This window comes from Ictidomys tridecemlineatus, chromosome 4 (assembly GCF_052094955.1).
Source record: "Ictidomys tridecemlineatus isolate mIctTri1 chromosome 4, mIctTri1.hap1, whole genome shotgun sequence".
In the NCBI taxonomy this organism is placed as follows: domain Eukaryota; kingdom Metazoa; phylum Chordata; class Mammalia; order Rodentia; family Sciuridae; genus Ictidomys; species Ictidomys tridecemlineatus.
This window is the reverse complement of record NC_135480.1, coordinates 50,561,996-50,585,746: the sequence shown is the minus strand read 5'-3', so window position 1 is coordinate 50,585,746 and position 23,751 is coordinate 50,561,996. Positions and strand designations below refer to the sequence as shown.

General features: G+C 43.6%; 1 protein-coding gene and 1 long non-coding RNA gene across 7 annotated transcripts in view; one reads left to right on the top strand and one right to left on the bottom strand.

The window, feature by feature from the left end:
- The window catches only part of Galnt18 (polypeptide N-acetylgalactosaminyltransferase 18), a 331,708-nt gene that overhangs the window by 301,634 nt on the left and 6,323 nt on the right, over positions 1-23,751 (bottom strand). The gene's annotated exons all lie outside the window — the stretch shown is intronic.
- LOC144377096 (uncharacterized) lies at positions 11,948-22,878 on the top strand. The gene is made up of 3 exons (XR_013437757.1): positions 11,948-12,108; positions 20,479-21,325; positions 22,673-22,878. It is a non-coding gene; the product is annotated as an uncharacterized LOC144377096 (long non-coding RNA).

Sequence of the window (23,751 nt, the reverse complement as noted above, 5' to 3'; positions counted from 1 at the left end):
TTCTGAAAATGGACCACCAGACTTTCTATTTTTTACACGGGTCAGCTCAGGGCAAGAGGAAATGTTTTGCTCCGTTTTCTCTATTCATAGAGGAATATTGCAAACACCCTATGCACACAGGTAAGCGGGCTCCACTCTGGATCTCAAGTGCCAGCTCTAGGATTTATTGAGAATGACTTGTGATTTGTACTTTGCCACTCTACCTTTGATGAGAACAGATGTCTTTTGCTTCTAACTCCCAGACATGTGCACCTGGCAAAATTCCCAATGCCCACTTAATCACCATCAAACAAGCAGTGCCCATTAGAACTCTACTTACAAGGCCTCTCTCTGCCCAGGCCTGAGGAAGCAGGATCAGTTACACCACTCAGCATGATGCCGTCAAAACTGGCACAGCACAACAAGGCTTTAACTTGGAAAGAACTGTGCTCATGGAATCCCCATGCTTTTGAATCACTCTCCCAAGTGACAGAAGAAAATGACATGATCTTGGAATCCTAAATAAAGAGATAATTTGTTTGGACCTTGCTGTTGAGATATCTGCCCTCTTCCTGAGAACACCCAAAGGAATGGAAAGAGAAGCTTGGAAGGAAAGTACAGTTGAAATCACTCTGCAATTTGAGTCCGGTGCCATGGATCAGTGAGGAAGTGGGGGAAGAAATTATTAAATCCAGCATTTTTCAAGAAGCACTTTCATGAAACCAGTGGATTCTTCTTGTTCTTCTAAATAAACAGAGTTCTGCAGCTCTAAAAATAAGAATGGAATGAAGGAAGGAAGGAAAGAAGGAAGGAAGGAAGGAAGGAAAGAAGGAAGGAAGGAAGGAAGGAAGGAAGGAAGGAAGGAAGGAAGGAAGGAAGGAAGGAAGGAAGGAAGGAAGGAAGGGACATGACACAAATAGTGCCCTTTACCAAACGCGGTGAATGTCCACACATCTGAAAGCATCTTCCCATTTAGCTGCATAGCTAAAAATGACTTCCAAATATGCCCCCCCCCAAAGAAAACACTATAACACGGTTCCCCTTTTTGCTGTTCAACAAGCGTGGGAAACTGTTAGCTCCACACGTACAGGAGCTTCAACTAAGAGAGGCATTCAGCAGTTTTTGTGGGTGTTTTTTTAAGCCTTTAAACAGCTGATTTGTCCAATAAGACTCACAGCCTTGCTGAATGCTAATATCAGCACAGCCTGCCTGGGGAGAGTGACACAGTTTGTCAATCGTCCATCACTCCCAGCAGAGCCATTGAGCACCACATAAGCCTGGAGCATCAAAGGCCTGACCCTGAGTCAGTTACTCTCAACCCCACAGCTCAAACAGTGCATGGTAGGTGCAGGCAGAGCTGCACACAGAAGACAGATCCATAAAACTTTTGTGAGCAGGAATTCAAAGTCCACATCAGTGCAAGGAATATCCACCATGTCCAGAAGCACAGAACTGGATCCAACCCAGTGTAAGAGGCAGTGCAGAGAACTCAGATCTGGAGTTACACAGACCTAGGTCTACTTCCATCTCTGCCAATCCCTGGCTTTGTGACTTAACCTAGGCATGATATTCAAATACAGTCATGGGTCACTTAGTGACAGAGATAATTTCCAAAGTGCGGGGTTGAGAGATTTCATCATTGTGCTACCATCACAGTATGTGCCTACACAAACTAATGACGTCACTTGGCAATATAATCTTATAGGACTAAGATTCAGCTCATCATTGACCAAAACTTCATCATTCATCACATATATAACAACCAGGACCACGTAACCACGTAACAGACTATTATATGGTCACTAAAACCCCTTTCTTTTCCTCCAGGCAACCATCCATACTTCCCAACTCCCTTGCAATCAGGTGGAACCAAATGACTGAGTTTCTGTCAATAAAATATGGCAGAAATTATGTGCTATCCTTCTAGTCCTGGCCCATGGAAACCTCCCATGACATCCTCCATGTTCTTTCTTCCCACGTTTGCCAATTGCCTGCAGAAGGTCTAGCAGAAGGCTCCAGCACAATGTGTCCTTGGATGAGAGGAAGACTTTCAGCTCACCAAGAACTTCAACGTTGCTCACTGGGTAAGTGAGGGATACAGTGCCATTGGTGAAAGCCATCGAGCTTTGGACCCTGGTACCGCAATTAACTTTCCTTACTCTAGCTAAAATGGGCACCAGCCAATGAGAAGGAACTTGGCTGTTATATACTAATGGGATATCCCTCTCAGACTTGCTTCTGAATCTGTTTTCTCTTCAGTGAAATGAGCATGCTACTGACCTCTCAACAAGGCTTTTGTGAGATTGACTGGGATCTAGCAAAGTACTCGGTCCACTTCAGTTGACTGACTTGGATGAACCTCACTGAGTTCCTTCTCTTCCTTGTTTTCTCAGGTTGTTCATTTATATAATGAAAATGATTCCAAACACTCCCTTCCAGGAGAATAGTGGAGAAGCCCATGACAGGCTGAATCTCTCTCCTTCCCTTACGTCTTCAACCATGGTCATTCTGCCCACGAGGAAAGCTGCCCGCCAGTGAGTACTACTGTTATTTTAAAACAACTTTATATGGAAATGCTTCCTTCTGAGTGAATGTGGGTGGTCAAAGGAGGCTAAGATAGTAATAGAAATGCACTCTTTTTAATGTTGGAGAGAAATACAATGAATACAGTCACACAGATGGACCTCCATATTCTTTCAAGGGACCAAAATACACATCACCAGATTTGAGACTCTGAGAATGCATCAATATATATATAATCCTGGAAGCCAATACCTAGCTGTGATTGCATGCCGCAAGGATCTAAGTGTTCTGGGTTTGATGTAACCTAGGAGTTCAGGTCAGACGAGATGAAATCAAAGCCTTTCCCACCATGTGCTGTGTGACCCTGATTATGTTATTTAATAACATAATGAATTTGTGTGCTTCAATTTTTTCAATTTTTCAGAAAAAGGGGATTATTATAGTGCCTACCTCAGATTTACTGTGAAGACAAAGTGAGATATTTTGTGTATAGCATTTAGCTTGGTACCTGGCCTATAGTAAATACTCAATAAACATTAGCTATTAATGTCTATTCAGCCCAGACCAGAACAAACTTTTCAGCAAGTTAAGGAGATTCCTATTTCTCCGAGTCCCTAGAAACACCATCAATCTGTTTCCAACAGACACTTTTCTATTTAATGACTCAAAGGAGACAGAAAAGCTTTAATCAATGCCCGGAAGTGAAATACTAAGAAATTATATGCACAGTTACAAAAAAAAAATCAAAGGTGTTTCCCACACATTGTCGAGTAGACAAAAACATATTGACAGGCTGTTCCTGCAAGGAAATGGACTGAGTTTTCTAGATAATGCCTGAGCCATTCATCCTTCCTGCTGCAGTCCTCCATTTTCCAAGACCAAACATTACTTCTAGCCAAATGGGGGCTGTACTCCCTCAAGCCCTGCCATGGTTCCCTGGAGGATCTCACCCTCACCTGTGTGTGCAACACACACCCTGAGTCCAGCACAAGCCCAGAACAACTTTAAGTTCAGAATAAAAGGTTAGGACCACAATTCCTTCTTAGAAAACCAGAGACCATGAGAAATAGTGGGAAGGAACATGCTTCATGTTAAAAAAAAAAAAAAAAAAAAAATCTGCTCTCCAGAGCACATTTGGGAGTCCCAAGTCTTTCAAATACCAAAGATGGGACAGAGGCTGATTTACTAGCATTCTGGGGCCCATCCTGGAAATCTTCTGATGCAGTTCCCAAGTGTTAAGAGAAGGCAAGGTATTCTGTGAACTCATGCAAATCAAATTCTTCTTAAGGCCACTTGTTACCTTCTTAAAAATAAAAGACAGAGGACCAGGCTAGAACAGGAGACAGCTAAGCTTCGCTTTAAATTTTTCCACTGCAGTTAGTTTTAATCAACATACACAGTCTTCACTTCTCTGATTCTAACTGTTCTCCATTACATTAAAACAAACTCCATACCACCCATTTAAGTCACCGGCCTGGCATTTTGAGTTTGCAGTCCCTGGGTGAAAGGGTTTTCAAGGAGTCCTTTCTCCTTTGTTAGTTCATGAGACTAAAAACTCTGTGACATGAAAAGTCCATCCCAAATCCCTTTCTCAGTTTTCCGAATTTCAGAAAGGCCCTAAGAAGCTAGACCTTCCCTCTCATTGGTTTACTGCCAACGGGCTTATAAGATGTGCATGGTCTTTTGTTCCTCTGTGTTCAAAAGCAGCATCTCAAAATATAGGTAGGATATTTATATAGTCAGAAATGTTTTCCTCTACAATTTCCAGAGGCTCCTATAAGTGAAATGACCATCTGGAACTTCCCTCTTAATCGCACCCAAGTTCCATGGGTAAGATTTCTAAGACAAGCCCTGTGCTGAGGAAGACATCATTCCTTATCCTGCTTTTGGCTTTTCACAGAACTGGTCTTTCTGTTTGTACTTTGGGGAGTGGTAGAGATTTTAGTGAAGGATGCATTTCTCTTGCTTCCCAGCTCCTCTCTGATTTGCCAGGAGTCAAACCTAGTAAATATTCCTTTGGGGATTTGACAGTAGTTTTCACTGGGCCAGACCCTGCATGTGCCAGTGAGCATCTGTATAGGAGATAGAGAACACATGACTTTTAAAAGGAACGTCGGGTCCATGGAGCTACTCTTCCTACCCAGATGGACCTCACACCAGAATACATCTGAAACACAGACTGGCTCTCCTCCATCCACCAAAGCTGCAAAACCACTAGCCTTTGTTAGTTCTTTACATCATAACCTAGATCATTTTGTTAACAACATTATTGATGTATAATGCCATATCATATCAGTGACCCATTTAATGACACAATTCAGTGGTTTTAGTATATTGGCAGAGTTATGTATCCTTCACTTCAATCTAATTGTAGAACATTTTCATCCTCTCCCAAGAAAATCTGTATCCAATAGTAACCACTCACTATTCCCTATCCCACCCCCAGACCCATCCCTGGGCAGCCACTAATCAACCTGCTTTCTGTCTCTACAGATTTGCTCCTCTTCAGATAAATTGATGGTATAACATGTGGTCTTTTGTGTCTGGTTTCTTTCTTTAGTATATTTTCAAGGTTCATCCATGTTGTATCATGTGTTAGTACCTCGTTCCTTTTTACAGCTAAATAAATACATCATTGTACAGATATACCATATTCTGTTTATACTTTTAACAGTTGATGGACACCTGGATTTTTTCCAGTTTGGGCCTATTATGAATAATACTGCTATAAACTTTTGTGCACAAATCTTTGTGTCGATATGCGTTTTTTTAATTTTTTATCTTGGGCATATATCTAAAAGTGAATTACTATGTCATATGGTAACTGTACAGAATTTTGAGAAATATCCAAATAGTTTTCCAAGGTGATTGTACCATTTTACTTTCTGTTTGTATATTTGTTTTCTCTCAAAATGTATATGTCAAAATTTGTTCATAAAGGTGGTGGGTTTAGAAGATGGAGCCTTAGGAAGGTAAATAGGTCATGAGGGTCCTACTCTATGAATGGATTAGTGCCTTTTAATAAAAGAGACCCCAGAGAGCTAGCTAGCCCATTCCTCAATGTGAGGACACACAAAGGCAGCAGCCTACAACCCGAGAAAGAGCCGTTTCCAGAATCCCACCAAGCAGGTACTCTGACCTTGGATATTGAGGGGGCCTCTGTCAACTAACTACAGTTAGATTATTGGCCTGAGATCATTCTCCTTATTTAATATAGGCTTTGGTAGCTATTTATTTCTCTCTAAGCACTACTTTGGCTGCATACATGTTTTATATATTTTGTTTTCATTTTCGTTCACACCTCAAATCATTTGCAATTTCCCTCTTGGTTTTTTTTCTTTGACCTATTAGTTATTAGAAATGTGTTGTCTAATTTCTATGTATTTTTTTTAATTCTTCCCTTCCATTATTGATTCTCATTTCATTCCACATGATCAGAGAATGTACTCTGTATGAATTAAATCCTTTGAAATTTATTGAGTTTTTTTTTTTTATGGTTTAGCACGTGGACTATTCTAGAGAATGTTCCTTGTGTGCTTGAGGAAAAAAATGTGATTTCTGTTGCTATTAAATACAGTGAATTATAGATATCAGTTAGGTCTAGCTGGTTTATAGTGTTGTTGGTTTTGTTTTTGTTTTTTTAAGTCTCTATATACTTATTGTATATGTGCCTGATTGTTCCATTCATTAGTTCGTTTGTTTTGGGTACTAGGGATTGTACACTGGCTGCTTAACCACTGAGCCACATCTCCAGCCCTCTTTTTATATTTTATTCAGAGACAGGGTCTCAATAATTTGCTTTGGGTCTCACGAAGTTGCTGAGACTGGCTTTGAGCTCACAATCCAACTGCCTCAGCCTCCTCAGAATTACAGGTGTGCACCACCATGCCCAGCACCATTCATTAGTTTTAAAAATACCGAAATTTTCAACTTTTGCTGTTTAATTGTCCATTTCTCCCTCCAATTCTTTCAGTGTTTGTTCCATGTATTTGGGGGCTATGCAATTAGTTGCATGTGTGTTTATAATTGCAATATTCTCATGATTGATTGAAACTTGTATCACTATAAAATGTCCTTTATCTCTAGCAACTTTTCTGGGTTTTGTTGGTTTAAATTGCCTAATATTAATATGGCAACTCCAGCTTTCTTACAGTTTCTCTCTGCATGATGCATTTTTCCAATCCTTTCCCTTCCAAACTCTTTGCATCTTTGAATCAAAAGTATGCCTCCTGTAAACAGTAAACAGTACATAGTTGCATCCTGTGTCTTATGTCCAGTCTGACAATCTCCACATTTCAATTGGATAGTTTAACCCATTCCCATTTAATGTGAGTATTGATATAGAGATGCAACTTTAAACCAGTGATATTACTTTATATTTGCTATATGTCTTATGTATTTTTTGTTCCTTTTTCCCCTCCTTTAGTGTTTTCCTATGTACTAAGTGAATATAATCTTGTACATTTTCATTTCTTTAGTGGTTTTAACTATATTTCTTTTTCCACGGTGTTATGAGATATAATTGGCAAATAAAAATACACATGTTTAGTGTTCAACATGTGTTGATATATGTAACCATTGTGAAGGGATTAAGTCAGGCCAAGTACCATATCTTCTAATCTAGTACTTACTTCTTTTGTGCATGGTAACTCCGAACATACATTTAACTGCATTTCTTGACAGTGGTCGGTGTCAGTGGTTGGTCTGTAGGTAACAATATACATCTGAACTCATCCAAGTCCATTAATTTACAGTAAAGCACCAAAACTTGACTCCCATATAGCACTACTCCCTCTCCTCCTCCATTTTTTGTGCCTCCTTTGTCTATTATTACATATGATTACATTTCTGTCTTAGTCTGAAACTACAATGGCTTGCATATAGTTTTATGCAATACCTTCTTAAATCAGTGAAGAAAAAAAAAGGAGGAAATACGATTACATCACCTCCTATAATGGCCTATCTGATTACCTCTGGTGATACTCTGCTTTTGTATGAATTCAAATGGCTGTCCTGTGTCGTTCAATTCATCCTGAAGAACACTGCATAATGTTTCTTACAATGCAGGTGGCACAAATTCTCAGTTTTGCTTATCCAGTGATGTCTTCTTTTGCCTTCGTTGTTGAAGGATGGTTCTGATATGCATAAGATTCTTGGTTAGCAGGTTGGGGGTTTTATTATAGGTTTGGGATATGTTGTCCCACTACCTTCTAGCCTCGTTGTTTCAGATGAGAAGTCAGATGTGAATTTTACTGGTATTCTCCTGTAGGTGATGAGTGGTTTCTCTGCTACCACTTTCAAGATTTTCCCTGTTTTTATCTTTCAGTGTTTTAACTATGATGTATCTAGATGTGGATCTCCTTTGTGCTTATTTTACATAGAGTTTGTTGAACTTCCTGAGTGTGAAGGTTACTTCTTTCATCAAATTTGGGAAGTTTACAGCTATTATTTCCTCTGATTCTTTTAATGCATCTTTCTCCTCTCCTTCCCCTACTGTCATTAAACATGACATTGGTGAAGTTAATGATGCCCCCATTTCTCTAAGGCTCAGCTCATTTTTCTTCCTTTTTCTCTTTTCTTCGGATTTTGAAATCTCTATTGATCCATCTTCAAGTTTGCTGCTCCTTTCTTCTGCCAACTCAAATATATTTTAAGTGCCTCCAGTGGGGTTTTCATTTCAGTTTTTATACTTTTCAAGTCCCAAATTTTCACTTTCTTATTTTGTAACACAATATTACCTATTGATACGACATTGTCATGATACCTTCCTTTAATTACTTCAACATAGTTTCCTTTAGTTCTTTGAACAAATTTATAATAGCTACTTTGATGTCTTTTTCTGATGAGTCCAGCATCCCGGTTCCTCAAAGACAATTTATATTATCTGCTTTTTTTTTTCCTGGGTATGGGTTATATTTTGCTATTTTTAACAACTCTTAGATTTTCGCAGGAAAAAAAATACCTTTTTTTTTTTTGGTATTTTATATTTTAGCCACTCTGTATACCTGTCACTCCCCCATCTCACCCCACTGCCACCAAAGACTTGTGTGCTCCAGCAACCATTTAGTGACTTGGATAAACTATGTGATGCTCTTTCCCCTACAGTGTCTCTGATATCACTCCTTGGAGTGTGATACCTTGGGCATGCGCACAGTGCTCCTGATCCTCCTATCCAGCCCTCCAGGATGACAGTGATGCTACCAGAGTTGTTTGTCTCTTGCTTATCTCCCTGCTGGGCTTCTGGCTGGACTGCCCCATTGGTATCATCCTTAGCTGTTAGCCTCCACTAATTTCCACCTGATTGATCTACTGACTTCAACAGTGCCATTAGGCATAATGTGCTCCAGAGTCTGAACCAATTAATAGTGGACCTTTTTGTAAGAGGATGCCTTTGAGTCCAGTCTTTGAGGCTTGCTTTGACCCTAGGAAAAACCAATATCTATCTATCTATCTCTATCTCTCTCTCTCTCTCTCTCTCTCTCTCTCTCTCTCTCTCTCTCTCTCTCTCTCTCTCTCTCTCCTGGCTGGTCCAGCTGGCTGCTGTCTCTCTTGTTGCTGTCACGGGGTACCAGCCTTCTCTCCCATGCTCACCAATTGCTTTGAGGCTTGAACTTACTCATGCTCCATTTCTGATGAAGGCAGTCCCTTTAGAGGCAGCTACAGCATTCTGTGTGCTTACAGCATGCCTCTACCCTGGCCAGATCTCTGCACCACAGCCATGGAGTTGGACCTGGGAAGAGCAGTCTGCATCTCTCAGAGTGATTGTCCTGCTTTACAAATAGGGAGCTGGATGGGGACAGCAGTCTCTGGTCTTCTCAGATTGTTCTTCTGGCAAGAAATTGCCATCTGTGTATGGGCTGGGTTCAGGGAAAACAAGGGCCCAGTATTCTTGACCTGGGGTAGATCTTCCATCATGTAAATAGGGATGGGTAGCAGAAGGCAGAGGGTATAGACCTCTCAGTCATGCTTTTATGGAATGGAGCTTCTGACACATGGAGAAATGACAAATGCAGGTGGCCTGCCCTTCCTGGGGAGAAAATGTAGCCCTAGAGAATAATTTTGGGCAAAAGGAACCCCATCTTCTTGCCCCTACCTTCCCAGAATAGAACTCTGCCTTAATGAGCTGCAGTTGGTGGCAGGGGGTAGGTCATGGCTCAGATGCCACAGAGTCTCTCGGTTCTTACAAAAATTTGGATTTTTCTGAATAAGTATTTCTTTATTTGATGTATACCCTTAGAAAAACTTCCAAGGACTTCAAATTTTCAAAAAATAATTTTCACTAGTTACGCTGTTTCACAGGGGAGAGGATACACCCAGCTCCTCAGGCTGCCATTCTGAAGTACTCCTCCTAACCCCAGGTGATTTGCACTGTGGGGAAAAAAGGAATCATTTACAGAACAGCTGGCTCTCTTTACCAGCACTCTGTTTACCTCACTGTAGCTATATTTTCTAAATTAAGGGGCATTGGGTCTGGCGAGAGCTTTGTGCTGCTTCCAGGTACAAGAGTCAATATGGAAGGTAACCTTAAGAAATACTAGCATTTAGGACGTATTTAGATGGTTTCTGAGAATAGCACATCATAATATTTGAAACTGGATTGTTCCACATAACCTGAGCATATAAACCAGAGTTGTGAAAACTCTTGTTCTCCTGAAAAGTTAGAAGGGACTCCAGGCTGATACACAGTTTCTTCTGAAGGGGACAGTTCTAAGCTGTGTCCTCCCACGCCACCCTCTCCGTTTGTGTTTGGTGCTTTTCCAAGGACAATCAGTTCATGCTGATGAGAGATCAACATGTACAGAGCCTTGGGCTCCAACAAAGAGTACCCACCATCCAAGATGGTCTCACCATGTACGTGGAACGCTCATCCTCCAAGGTTGAAAACAGGTGCTCTGCTTCAAGCGAAACCCTTTCCACTCAGAATCCAAGGAGTTTTCTCTCTCTGGAGAACTGGCAAGTTCGCAGGTAAAGCCTAGGTGCATGGATGTTGCCAAAAGGAATATGATCCAACAAAGGTGGGAGATTAAAAAAAAGGACTGTCTCTGAGGCTTCATTCCCAAATGTTCCTAAAATCAAACTTTCAAGTCTCTAGAGAAATCTAGTTCTGAAATGATAGATAGTCCCCATGTCCCCAGCCAGCAGGGTGACACACCCTCCCTGAAAATATGCATCTGATTGCTTAAGATTACATACAAACTGAATATGCATGATCTTCATGTTGTCACAAAGGCTATATTTTTAATGTTTCCACCCAACATTTAAAATTGTTTTATCTGTCCTTAAAAAGATCCATTGATTGTTTTGGACCACTGTTATTTAAGATGTCTGGGTCGCCAGAGACTGCATGGACTCTGGGCTATAGATCTCCAGAGGGAGACAAAGAAAAAGCATTGGAGTCCAAGTTACCATGAAGCACAGCAATATCTGTAGATTGAATAAATTGTCTTATTTCATACATATGAAACCACTTGCTATGGTCTGAATATCTGTATCCCCCCGAATCCAAATGCTGAAATCCTACCTTACAAGGTGACGGTAACAGGAGGCAGGGCCTTTGGGAGGGGATCAGGTCATGAGGGTGGAGCCCTCCTGAATAGGATTGGTGCCCTTATAAAAGAGAGCTGCTTTGTTCTTTCCACTGCAGCAAAAAGAACCCATCTTTGAATAAGAAAGTGAGCCCTTTACCAAACACTGAATCTGCCTTCATTTCTTTACAGCCTTCAAAAGAGTGAAAAATAAATTTCTATTGATTACAAGCCACTCAGTTAATGGTATTTTTGTTAAAGAAACCTGAATGAACGAAGCTATCATTTTTCAAGAATTGTACCGGTTTAATGAAAAAGTTAAAAAGCCATTTAGAAGCCAGACTGGATGTCTGATTATCCTTCGTGGTGTGTGGTCTCCCTTGGTGATACTGTTCTGACCATGTCATGCACCCGGGTGGGTCTCAATGTCAGGATCACAAGTGAGACAGGCTTACCATTCAGGTGACTCAGTTTGGATCCCACACCATTAGGAGTGGGGAGGGACAGCCTGGACCGGCAATCTGCTTCCAGTCCTAAATACACAGGCAGCCTCTGACAACATCACACTGGCAAGTGGCAGCACCAGGGTTTGAGCCAAATCTAAGTGGCTCCAAAACCCTGCTCGCCTCCACTCTAGCAAGGAGGCTGAGCTGGAGGGGGGACATCTGCTGGGCATGGGAATGCCATGTTGGCAACCAGAACCCAGAGTGCCATTTCAGAGCTGTGCAAAGCTTCCTGGTTTTTTTTGTTGTTTTTTTTTTAAACTGTTTTCTCAAACTGGAAAAACCCAAAAGGCCTCAGCTCCCAAGGCAAAGTAAAAAAGATAAAGAATTTGGGAAGCTTTTCTGCCCCAGGGAGGACTCAGCCCCAACGACAGTTTGGTATTAACTAGCGCAGCCAAGCAGGGAGGCGTAATTAGTTTCCCAGCCCCTAGCTTCATTCCACTGGTCCCCCTCACCCCGAGGGCTATGCAATCTGTTTGAAATGAAAAGGAAAATAAAATCACCGCTCTCCTCCGCTGACCCACCAGCTACCGCTCCTGACCGTAGGCAAAAGGTGAGACAGCCATCTGTCTGCTGAGGTAAGGAAGAATGGAATAGTCCATTTTTAAATGACATTTTCAATTTTTCCCCCATGTCTACTCTGCCCTCTTCCACCCCGCTGCTTAAATGACTCTTTTCAAATTGGAAATATCAGGGAATAATAGGAAATGAAAAAAATCAAAGTCTAGCAGGCTGTTCTATCCTGACAGGTGGGGTCTGAGGAAGCCCCTTCCCGGGCTCATGACAGCAGAGAGCAGGGGAAAATGTTCCAGGCCAAGTTCATTCTCAGATCCACGGCCACAGGTGGGCGATTGCCCAGCTGACCAGCAGACATCCAGGAGGCCCAGGCTGCCAGACTGCCGGCTCAGCTCCCCGCAGAATCCGTCCCCTACAGGAACTCCCCGCAGCAGGCAGGAAAGGAAACCCCTTCTCCTGACCCTATAGAGGCCCCCTCGTTCTTCTTCCTCACAGCCGCTGGCTCTGCCACCTCTCTCCCAAGTGTACAAGAGTGAGATCTAACTTGTCACCACCCACGAGACACCAGGAGATGGTGGAATCTGAGGTTTCCACAGACCCCAGTGTGGACAATGAGTGTCTGTCACTTCAGAAAGACAAAGGCCAATTTCCCCTTAGCCTTGGAGCCCGAGGAATTCTTTCCTGGAAATTAATCTACACTTCTTTCTTTCTATGGACTCCAGACATCAGTCGAAATGACCTTGACCCCGTCCCTCCTCTGGAAAGAGTGCCCTGTCCAGCTGCGTCTTCTCTGGCTTTACTCTGCTTTCGGTGCGGCTTTCTTTTTCCCCCCCATTTGTGCCCACAAGATTGCTTCCATCTGAAATGACCACAAGTGACAGCTTTATTAAAACGAAGGCACAAAGGGTCCCCGGAAGGCGTCAGGCTTTTCTCACCAGCGGGTTCATGGGGGATGTCAGTGTAAGAAGGCACATTCTGCACCCATTCACTCGCACACCAGCGCTGCGCTCCAACCCCCTTTTGATTAAACCTTAACACAGCAGTAGAAGTTACAGGGTGCTGTGAGAAAGCCCCTGGGAGCACGCGTTTTTCCTATCCCTGACCCAAAAGGCAGACACAGCAAGAGAGAGAAGCCACCCCTGGCCTGGCAGGACAAGAGGCAGCTTTTCAGTCTCTTGGCTTCCCTTACAAAAGGCTTTGGGGCCCAAGACCTGAGTGCAAATCCTGATGCCACTTCTTCCTAAGAGGTTTTAAGCAGGCTTGTGTACTTATTCATTTATTCACTCAACAAACACCTCCTCAGCCCCTATTATGTACCTGACCCTGTGTGAATCACTGGAAAATGGAAAAATTAGGGCTCAATCTCCACTTTCAAGGAAACAGTCTAATGGAAGAGCAGAATAATAGTTACAGTCTAATTTCTCATCTGAAAAATGGGCTAATGATCTCACAGGCTCACTTTAAGGATTAAATAATCGGAAGTACATCACATAGTGCCAAACATATAAGATGTGCCTGGTTCCTATAGTTTGGATCATGAACATCCCCAAAGAACCATGTATGAAAGGCTTGGTCCCCAGCCTGTGGTACTATAACAAGGTGATGGGACCTTTAAGGGGTGGAGCCTAATGAGAGGAAGTTAGGTCATTGACAGTATGCCCTTGAAGTAAATATTGGGACCCCAGCTCCTTTTTCTCTCTCCCCCTTTCTCCCTCCCTCTCCTTCCCCCTCCCCTGCTTCCTAGTGACCATGAGGTGAGCATCTTTGCTCTATCACACACTCCCCACCATGATGTTCTGTCTCACTACAAGCCCAAACCAAAAGACCAACTGGATTGAAACCTCAAAAACTGTGAGCCTAAAGAAACCTTTCCTGCTTTTAAGTTGATCATTCAGTTATTTTGTCACAGTGACAGAAACATACTGGTAGTTGTCAGCTTTCTTTCTTTCTTTATTTATTTTTGTTTTGTTTTTTGGTTGTAACTGAACACAATTTCTTTCCTTCTTTCTTTCCTTCTTTCTTTCCTTCCTTCTTTCCTTCCTTCTTTCCTTCCTTCTTTCCTTCCTTCTTTCCTTCCTTCTTTCCTTCCTTCTTTCCTTCCTTCTTTCCTTCCTTCTTTCCTTCCTTCTTTCCTTCCTTCTTTCCTTCCTTCCTTCCTTCCTTCCTTCCTTCCTTCCTTCCTTCCTTCCTTCCTTCCTTCCTTCCTTCCTTTCTTTCTTTCTTTCTTTCTATGGGGTACTGAGGATCGAACCCAGGGCCTGCAATGTGATAGGTGAGCACTCTACCGCTGAGCCACAATCCCAGCCCCAGCTTACTTTCTGTTTCTCTCTTTGGTCCAAAATCTCTCTGCCTCATCCATCTGCATCACTACTTGCTTCAAAAGTCTGGGAATAACCTCTGTTCCCAGACATGGAGGCTGCACCACCAGAAGCCATCACACACTGCTTGGACCCACAGTCAGGTTCTCATCAACAGTGCTGAGTCCCGGTGCCTGAAGATGATTCCAGGTGGATGGGGTTTAGGGACAGGCCAGGGAGAAAAGACACCACTTAAGGGAGACTCTGAAAAATATGTCCTCCCCCTTATTACTCAAGGGGGCCTGGCTTCAGCTGAGAACAGACAACTAGGGATCAACCTCTCCACAGCAGATGTTTCCCCCGAGGTGGAGGAACATGACTGGGTGTACAGACGGACTGTCTGGGCTTGGATATGGGACCACTAGATCCTCACCCAGAGTCTCTAGGATACTGCAGAGGCTCCTGGGGTAGCCAACAAGTTGTGTTGTGTCCCCCACCCTTCAGTCAACAGTCTGAGCCTGAGGACACTGATGTTTCTTCTGGCTCAAGAACATTCTGCTTCTAACTAAAGGTCCTTCAGCCTACAGCTGTCACATTGGAAATGTGACTTGGAAACTGCCAACAGAGGAAGGCTCGCCCTTCCTGGCTGATAGTGTATGAGGAAAGAAGGAATGACTACACCACGCTGCACAACCCCGCGGGTTTCCCATATTGACCAGAGCGCAATAAGACATTTAATTGTTGACTTAAAAAATCAATGCACATTTTCTGTATTCCTAAAGTAATTATAAACTCAAAAATACTTATGGCTATTTTGCTAAAAACAACTGGCTCTTGTTAAAAAAAAAAACACTCAAAGTCTACAACTGTTCAGTTTTGGGTAAATAAAATAATTGCTTTGATTGTTTTGTGACGGTAACTCTTTTCTTTTTAACAAATGACCAAAATAATCCCTGACAATCAATAAAAAAAAAAAAGATTTTTTTTCTTTCAAATGGGAAGTTTCATGATTTACCATGAGTCTCTCTTGTAAAACAGCAAACTACCCTTTTATTTTTTTGCTGCTACAGAGGAATCCTTTGTAGCAGAACTTAAAATAAGTATTTTAAAAAAAAATGCATGCATCTTCTTGATATAAAACTACACCTACCTCTGAATTGTAAAGAATGTATAGTAAAATTATATCACACAGCAACATGCACATTTTGTAGAGGAGGAAGAAAGAAAAGATTAAATCGAATCTTCCTGACAATCATCTTAAATCACACCTGCCTGTCTGCTATTGAAATTATAAGTCACATTGCTTTGAGTTAAATCAAATCCACCCTGGCAGGAAGATGGGCTGATGTGGCTGCAATTCAGAGTGGAGGTCGAGATGCAAGAAGACAAGTTTCTCTCCTAAGAAGACTCTCCCTCCACCATGGAGGCGGGAAGGAGCCTTCCAGCCAGGATTTCAACCAGCACAGCACATTCTGGACATCACCTGCAGCCTGCAGCAACACCAAGTGGGTTTTACAAAACAAAAACATTCTCCACTAACAAAGGCAGGTCCCTGGGGCTTCTGCATTGGGACCCCAGAGTAGCAGCAGGTCATGCTGAGATACCGTGGGTGATCTTCCTACTCAGCTCAGCTGAGGGACATGAGCTTTAGTTGGGGCTGCCTCAAATCTAACTTAGGGCCAGCTCAGGCTTGATTGAACCAGGGAAGTTCTAGCTAACTGCACTAAAATGGAGCTCAAATCTGGTATTTTAGGTGTTGCAAGAAAGTATACTCCTGACTATTTTCTATGGAGGATTTAGGAAGAAGAGAGTGTGGAAACAAAGGAAAGAGGGAGAAAAGAGAACATGTTCCCCTCATGTGCTGTCACCTCATTTGATCAGTGCAATACAAGGGCTAAGGGGTGGCTGTCCTCACTTCTGTAGTTAGAGACTTGCCCAAGGTCACCCGCCCTGTCAAGGCAGCACTGACAAGAGCCTGCGTGCTCTTTACCTACACTAGAGAAGGCTCAGGTTTTCTTCTTCAAGGTAACTGTTGGTTTTGTTTAATAACTGAGATAGCCCTCTCCAAATCTCTCCCACTCCACTCCTCTAAATCCTCCTCATTCTTCAGAGATGCGTCATAAGTTCCAATTCTTCCATGAAGTCTGCTCTGACAACTTTCTCTTCTAGAATTCCATTTTAACTCTCATTAAATTAGTTAGCTGCAAAAGATCCCCAAGCATTTCTTGTTTTGTCCTCTCAGCCCAATTACGTGCACTTGAAAGGAAAGGATCCTGTCACTTATATCCTGTACAGTGCCAAGCCCACCAGAGGTGGGCTCACAATCAGGAAGCAGCCTCAGGTCAGCCTGGATTGATACCTTTAAAACTGCCTCTCCTGGGGCTGGGACTGTGGCTCAGTGTAGAGCACTTGCTTACCAAGTGGGGGGCACTGGGTTCAATCCTCGGCACATAAATAAAAGGTACCTCTCTGTTGAGCCCCTCCAGTGGCTCCCCAATCTTTCCAGAGCATTCCTTCTTTAGTGGCCCTTGAAGCTGCACAACCCCCTCCAGCAGCCCCTCTCTGGCCTCAACTCCACCCCCTTCTCCCATCATCACTGCTGCCCATTCATATCAGGCTCATCCCTGCTCCAGGGTCTTTGCATCGACTGTTCTCTTCCCCCACCTGGTACTTGTCCCCCAGACATGCTCTTGGGTCACACCTCACTTTCCTTAAGTGTTTGCCTGTGGGACAGCTCCTGGCCACCTTAAAATCCCTTCCTATTTATGCCTTTGTTCCACTGAAATGTCCTGACCACTTGCTAGGTGCTCAATAAATGCTTGTTGAATGAAGGGAGGGAAAAATCCTCTCATGTAACTCAAAGAAGGCAGGGGTTCCAGCCAAAGCAGAGGAGAACAGGAACTGTGGGTGCATCTGCATTCTCCCCACCACCCATGGGCATTCATTTCCTCCCATTCCCAAACCCCAGTAGACATCACCAGCCTTGAGGTGGATCTCCTGTGTTAGCTTCAGATATTCTAGTCCCTGGATTAAAGGGGAAGTTCCTAGCAGGCCTGGGCCTGTCTCCTGTTTCCTCTGGGTACCTCTCATGGTTCCTGCATGACCACATGACCTGAGCATAGAGAACCCCCCCAAAATGAAGCTGTGGTCTGATTGAGTGGGGGCCTATCTTGTTCACAATGAATCCTCTCCTGGCAAAGCAATCCTGCTGGCTGCGAACAACCACACCTGGAGCCTCCCTCAGACCCTGGGGGGCTGAGTCCAGGTGGGCTTCTGGCAAGGCATACCCCTGCCTCCCCACGGAAGGAGCCTGCCACATCCATCACTTGGTAACCCAGCCCAGGGCCTCGCTGCTCTCCAGAGTCCTCCTGCCATTCTCACCTGCATCTTTCCTGCTTAGAGAAAGAATGAGCCTGTGTTATCTTGATGGCTATCACGGGGGCAGAAATAAGAGCGCCTAGTTAGCCTCTTGCCAAGGGACTGAAGAGAAGTAATGAGGTCTTGTCTCTTACTAGGTGCTTAATCTTGGACAAGTTAATTACAATCCCTGGGCCCTGAATTCCACATCTGTAAAATGGGACAATGAAGCCATTCCACAGTTGGCTTCTGAGATTCCAAGGTAAAGCACTGACAGCATTTCCATGGGCACTTGTAAACAGTTAGCACACCATAGATGCCCCACAGACACCAATTCCCCTCCTCTTCCCATCTCTTCTCCAGATGAGTTCAGACCTATTTCTGCAGCCCTTCCCCACTGGTTCCTTTTTCCAACAGACCCTGATAAAAGTCTCTCCTATCCGTTTTTCTTTGGATTCCCCTATGAATATAAATCCCCAGGTTCCACTGAATTAGAAAAGAAAAGGGAAAAAAAAAAACAAGCCTGGCCCCATTATAGAGTTGGAGGATCTATTTTATAATTCCGGCAGGTTCTACTTGCCTTCATGCACTCTTCTAGAAACTAAAGCAAATCAGAGGATCAGTTTGTTATTAAAACGAGATTTGGAAGTGCAAGACGCTAGACTGTCAAGACAACTCCTCCAAACCCCTGAACCGACAGGCAGGCCCCAGCCTCCGCGCCCCCCTCCCCTTCCTCCGTGGCTCCTTCCCTCCCATCAGGGAAATGTGATGATTAATTAGACAAAGGCTGTCCCACTTGTTGAAATCCTTTGAGGCAGGAACCACATAAACACCAAGCATTATAACTGCAATGAAAGGAAACCAGAAAACTCCCCTGCCTTGGGACGCTCACCAAGGCACGGCTAAATAAGTCTGCCACGGAAGATCAAAGCGGATCTTCCACATGGATAATAGAAAATGTCACCCGCATAAACAGGAAGAGAGATTAGCTCAATAAAGGAATAAAGTCCCCTTTGCGAGTCACCAGTAAGATTTTTGCTTACTTTTAACTTCCCAGCATATAACTCATAAGGTTATTAATACGGGCTCCTGCTGTTTGGGGCAAATAAACAGCTGCTGAGGTTTTGTGCCCAAACCACTTTATTAGTGCTTTCCTTTACAGCAATTGTTTCTTCCCTTCCAAATCCTGAGAGGCCCAGACAGCTAAAAACAGAGTGTGCCAAGGCAGAACGAATAACAAAGGAGAGAGGAGGCAGCCATTGTGGGCAGGGAGAAGGGGGCAGGGGCTGCTGGGACCCTCACATCTTCTCACACCTCTTCTGCAAGGTCGGCGGTCTAGAGCCGTGAGAGAAGACACTGGTGTGGTCCAAGGGCTATGTCTACCCTGCGGCTCACTGTGAGGTGAGGGTGCCCACCATCCAGGTGTGCCCAGGGCTGAGGGCCTTCCTTGGTCTCAGAACTTTCCGTTTGATAACAGGGGAAATCGGGGACAAACCAGGACCACCTGGTCACTGTAGAAGACACAAGACTGCCTGGGCACAGGAAAGCACTCAGCACCAGGCCAGGCACACCACAGGTGGCGAGAAAGTCACAAGTGGAACTTGAATGAGCTGTGGCTGCCGCTGAAACTCTCTGCTTTTCCTACAGGGACAAATTCCCAGGGGCCCATAGGGATCCACAATGATCAAAGAGAAAGGCTCTCTGTGACCTCTATGGTGGCCCTCACTCATCCCTTCAGAGAAGGACCTTGCCCCCTGCCTACCCTAACCTCAGGATTCCTTGCAGACTCAAAGACAAATGAGGCTCCCTGCCTGGCTCCTTCTCTCAGCAGTCTCCCGCTTGACCAGAGGCCTCCAAGCTTACACTCAAACAAAATCTTCAATAAAATGACCTCCAAATCCTCTCCATTTAAATTGCTTGTCTTCTTTTCTATTCTGTAGAGAACATAGATTTTGTAGACAGCTTCCTGGCTCCATCAACCATCAGCCCTGTGACCTTGGACAAATTCTCTGTATCAGTTTGTTCTGTTGCTATCACAAAACACCTGAGGCCAGATAAAGTGTAAAGAAAAAAAAGCCTTATTTAGCTCATAGTTTTGGAGGCTGAAAGTCCAAGACCAGCCAGCCCCCAAGTTCAGCCTATAGTTAAATGGTGAGGACCTTCTGGCTACATCACAACATGGTGGGAAGCATCACAATGGGAGAATGTGTAAGGCAGAAAAAGCAGTCATGTGACAAGACAGGAAGCAAGAGAGATTCAGGAGCCAACTTTGCTCCTTTTATAACAGTTGCTTTCTCAGGAACTAACTGGGGTCCTAAGAGAACTACACTTGTGATCACCTTCTACTAGGCTGCATCTATTAAAGATGCCACCACCTCAACCCCACCACACTGGGGACCAAGCTTCCAGCAAATGAAGCTTTGGGAGACACACTCAGGCCACATCCAAACCACGTGGTCTAAGTCTTAATTTTCTCACCTTCAAAACCAGACCTTGTCAGGTTGTAAAGATGAAAAGCAATCCATTGGTGTCCATTAAAATCAACAATGTAATCAAGCAATGATGCTGGACAGCCCTGGCCCAGGCTCTGACCTAGGAGGGATTGGCTTCCTCCCTTCCCCATACAATCAACCTGCAACCCGCTTACATGCCTATTACTCACTAAATGAATCAAAGATTGATCTAGAATCCTCCTTGTCACTGAAACCCTCTCTTAGCTTTCCTGCTCTCACATTCATTGGCCTAAACGATTTTTCTCCTATTTTCCTGCATCCCCAGATGCCATCAGCACGACACTCAGGAATGCAAGCTTCAAATCCTGTCTGGCGAGGGTCCCTGGATTACCTTCTGGCTCCTGTTGGATCTCAAGGGCCTTTCACTCTGAATTCCCAGAGGATAGAGATGCCTGGACAGGTCTGGAAGCTGGTGCGTCCAGCAAGCCTCCCAAGATGGCTAAGATACAGCACCTGAGAATCTTAAATCAGGGTGCCCCACCCTGACACAGAAACTCAGGACACTGGTAGAATGAACGCACTTGTGCCCAAGAGTGGGCCCCCTGCCTCCTGTCCAGGCATTGCTTTTCACTGTTCTTGCCTGTCCCAAGGTGAAGGGCACACAGGGCACTTCTCTGGATCTTCCAAAACCCTGTGCTTTTGTAAGCTCTTAAAGGACAGTAGAACGCAGCCCAGTTAATTATGCCCATCAGCTCCGATAGCATCCTAGCAGTGGCTTCATACAAGGATCTCCCAATATCTCTATGGAACTGAATACCCAGGTGTTTCAACTAACATCATTAGGGCAGCTTCTACCCTCAAAAACAAACTGTCACAAAACTGAAATTGAATGTCAGGAGGTGAAAGAGAACTACATCTCAGAACCGCATACCCCCTGCAATGATCTGTCTAGAAATACATTTTAATCCCTAATTGCATAGCCAAAAAAAAAAAATAGAATAAAACCTGCCAAAACATTAGCATTCATATAACCAGGAATCCCTCTGCTTAAAGTTTCAGTTGACTACACTCAGCAGAGTTGTGGGACATAGACAGACCCACAGAGAAGATTCCGGAACAGCAGTTGTTCCCAATTACTGCCACAACACACCGTGCTTTGGAACAGTTGTGAGGTAATTTGTTATTAACAATAATTTAAGTACCAAAGCTTATGAATGATTAACTTTAACTTTATAAATTAAAGAGATTTCAAGGTTGTCACATTGCCTTGCATACTAATTGGCTTTCCTGGGTGAGAAAGACAGGGACACAGTGACAATGGATACAACATGTGGGGTGCGCTCATCCTGGTCCTGCCCTGGGGTGCACAGCCTGCATGAGAAGCCATGAGTGGGGGGAAGGGGAAACACTGAGGATCCCTACGCACAGTCAAGCATTGCCTTGCCCAATGGAGCTGACGCCGACCCCAAAGGCAAAGTGGGATTTGATAAGGTAACCACTGTAGAAGCCATGGAAAAACCATATCCCTGCCAAACTTAAGTCCAATCCCTCCACTACCCAGCCTTCCAAAGGCATTGGAGGGTAGCATGCAAAGCACAGCCCACCATTCACTGGGTTTGGACTAGACCTTGGATTAGACCTCAGCCGCTCCGCCTCTTGCTCCTCACTTCAGCATCCATCCAACACTGAGGGCTTCTAGGTTCATGCATAAGCCTCTCTCCCCCAGAGCCCACTGTGCCCCTTTTGCATTACATTCATCATCATACTCAATTGGCTGTTTCTCCAAAGAACCTTCTGTGCAGCATCCCTCCGGTTGGGTGGCCCTCCAGCATGCTCCTCCATGGGGCAGAGGGTTACCGTCTCTGGCTCCTGGATGGGACAAGGAGCCTAAAGAGACCCTCAATCCCCACAGCAAAGCCATAGGCCATTCAGCTTCCTGAGTTAAGCGAGGTCACAAATCCTACAGGATGGCAACGAAGACGCTCCTGTAACCTTGTATGTGGCTCTGAATCCCTAAACACCTTCAGAAAAATCAGACCCGCCTGACCCAAGTGGCTGAAGTTGACCTTCAAGGCCAGCCCAGAAAAACCAGACTGTGGCTCTCCAACATTTTTCATTCTGAATTCTCCTTGAGATTCTACACCAACCTACTTATCAAGGGCAAATAACAATTTATGTCAAGTGAGTGGGAAAGAATGTGGAATTCATTTATTTTACAGCCTACACATTTCTGGCTAAAAAAAAAAAAAATGAAAATTCTTTGGCCATGGGGAAAAGTGTATTCTTTGGCAAGGTTTTTCTGTCCTGTGAAGATGTGGTCCTGGGATAATAGCAAAGGTCATTAGGCTCAACCCTAAACTCCACTATTGACTCCTTCAAAATGTCGATCACTGTTACTAATATAATCTTGTGTGCAATAGTTCCTGCCGGTGGACAAATAGATTTACTCTTGAAATGATGCCCTTTCCTCCAATCAACTCCAAGCAGTCAAAAAACCCTGTGTTTCCTTTTTCCAAAAGCTGCCACATCAAGGAGCAGATGAGGACACCAGCCAATTGTAGGCAACTTCCAAAAGCTACAGGGGGCAGAAGAGCAACCATGCCTAGGAGATTTTCTGATTCTGGGAACCATATATAGCTTGTAATCGTGGAGAACAACCTGCTGTTATGGACCTGATGTACATTAATATGCACGCAACATGCCTAATAAACTTTCAGGAAACAAAGTGCAGTTAATAACCCATTTCTCCCATTGTTGGGATGATCTCGACTCAGTGAAGTGAGATAATGGATTTAGAAATTAGTCATATAATGTAATACATTATTAATCACGGTATTCAAAAGGGTAAATAGACATTATAAGAACACCACCCAGGAATTCAATTTCCTTTCAGATTTGTTTACTCTCCTTAATTCTTTATGCTACCAACATCTTTCACAAAAATGTAATAGTCTGGTCTCTTCTCCCCAAACAGTGATTCTCAACCTTTTTTAAAAAAAGAATAATAATAATAAGAAGAAGCTGATCCTTTTGAAAAAAGAAAATATTTTACAGAATATCAAATATAAAACTGATGAAAGAGAAGGTGTATTGGTTGGAGGGGAGGAAGGCAGACCATGAGGGGTCTAGGAGACTCCTCTTGCCCTCTTGCTTTCCAAACCCAGATCAAATCTTCTGGAAATTTGGAGCTCCTGAGGACACAGTGTGAAAACCACTGACCTAAGCCATCTATTTAAAACAAGATTTATGTATATAATATATAATACAGGTATCATGTATATTTTCATTAATTAATTTATTTAAGAAATCTACAAATTAAACACACATGTAAAATACACAAACCACAAACACAGATAATCCAAGAGAAAATGGTTCCCATAAAATGAAAACAAACATCAGGATGTGGAGTAGAATCGAGTTCTATAGTGATCAAAGGAGTACAAGTCAAAGGGCCAGAGCATTTGACAGTGATTCCATTTGCCCAGAAAAAAAGCTGAATGATAACACCCAGTGCTGGCCAGACTCCATGACACTGGTATAACGGTACATTGTGGGTGGCTGTGTAAAAAGGTTTTCCTTTTGAAAAGCAACCTTTCAT